Below are 1,944 nucleotides of genomic sequence, written 5' to 3' on the forward strand. Positions count from 1 at the left end.
CAGCTCAGCACCAAGCTGACCACGAAGACTGGGCATGGTGGTGCATACCTCTAATCCCAGCAATGGAGAGGCTGAGACAGGAGGATCACTGCGAGTCCGAGCTGCATAGTGAGACACTGTATCAAATGTATAAATATACCTCTGTGCTTTTTAAAAACAGTGTGAGGGGGGAAAGGAAAGAAGGTAAAGGTAAGCAACAAGCAAATAAGCCTGCCTTCATATTCCATCCAGGTGGGCCTCCTTTTGGGTGGTGCCACCCACACCCACGTTGGGGTACCCTTAATCCCAGCATCATACCCTAGATCCAGCCAGCTCTGAAACCCCCACCTATGAGTGCATGAAGGTTTAGGGGCCATTTAGGCATAAGCCATACATTTTGCCCCTCCCCACAAACTCATGCACATCTTTTTATTCAACAGGCCTTTAGTCTACCTCTAAGTTTTGCCAAAGTCCTAGCAATTTCAGCATCACTAAAAAGTCCAAGGCAAGAACCAAATAGCTCAGTGGATTAAAGTACCTACAAGCAGGTCCAGGGGCCCAGGGTTTGATCCCCAGGCCTGCTGTGCTGGCCCCGCCCCCACCCCTGGGGTGTGCTAAGAGGGCAATTGAGACTGTGTGGTGGTGCATGCCTGTAATCTCAGTTCTTGGGAGGCTGTAAATAGGTGGATCACCATGAGTCTGATCTAGTAGTGAGACCCTGCACACCCTGTGGACTCTTCCCTAAAGAACAACAACAACAAAAAAGTCCGAGTCCAAAGTCAGCACTAAGATTTAAAGTAGACGCCCAGGTGTGAGTCCCCATAAAAATAAAAAGTTAAGCATTTTTAACATATAATGGCACAAAACAAATATTCACACTCCAAATTAAAAAGCAATGGAGAGTGGGGGAGATGGCTCAGTGGAATAAGTGCTTCCCTGGCAAGCACAAGGGCCTGAGTTCAATCCCCAGTTCCTCCAAAAAAAACCAAAAAAAAGCAGTGGAACCAAAGGAAGTCCAGAATTGAGCAGGGAATGCATTAAGTCCTATAGTTCCATGTCCAGCATCTGAGGCAGTGTGCGGCAAGATGTGTATTCCAAAGGGCTTGGGTGGCTCTGCCCCTGTGGCACTGCAGGATTCTCAAGGATTGTCTCTTGTGCCAGCTTTGCTCACTGTCTGCAGCTTTCCTCAGATGATCCAAATTTCTGGCTTCTCTAACTTTCTGGGCTCTGCACTGCACCTTCAGCAGTGCACTCACAGCTTCATACACTGAGGGGACACACTGCCTGGCCTCCCAGGCTTTCTTCTGAAATCTCGGTGGAAGCCTTCTGACCTCACCATTCTTGTATCCTGCATGCACCTAAAATCAGCACCATATGGATGACACCAGGGTCGGGCAGCCATCTGGACAGTAGCCAGACCTCCTTCTCTCTTGGTTACAGGAGTCAAGTGTCTGGATTGCTGAGTACTAGGAACCAAATCCTGAGGGAGGAGGGGAAACTTTCCCTGGGCCACTACCATTCTGGAACACGGTGCTAGGAGGATTTATTCTCAAAGCAGAGTCTTTTAACTTTGCAACTATGAGGCTACAGAGGCTGGAGTGCTGCTGGGTTTTGTGATGTCTTCAGACCGTCTTTTCTATTGTCCCGTTCCTTCTCAGCAGGCCAAGTTCTCCATCACTGCAGTCTTTATCACAGGTTTCTTTCTGGCCAAACTAACAAAGTCATTCTGCTGAGCTCTTTGCTCTTGATTTTCAACATAGATCTGGCCAAAGGCGCTCAGTAGTTGCCGTGCCACTGCCTCAACATTGCTGCCTTAGCATTGCTTCTACCAGAATACCTAGCCCACCACCCTTAGTCACAGGCAAAGTGGACAAGAGAAAAAGACAGACAAGTTTTCTGTCAAAGCATAGCACACATGGTTTAGGTCTAACAGCCAATGCAGTCCATCTCCCCAGAAGTCTCCCG

Source organism: Octodon degus, unplaced genomic scaffold (assembly GCF_000260255.1).
Source record: "Octodon degus isolate 3935 unplaced genomic scaffold, OctDeg1.0 scaffold00043, whole genome shotgun sequence".
NCBI classification, from domain to species: Eukaryota; Metazoa; Chordata; class Mammalia; order Rodentia; family Octodontidae; genus Octodon; species Octodon degus.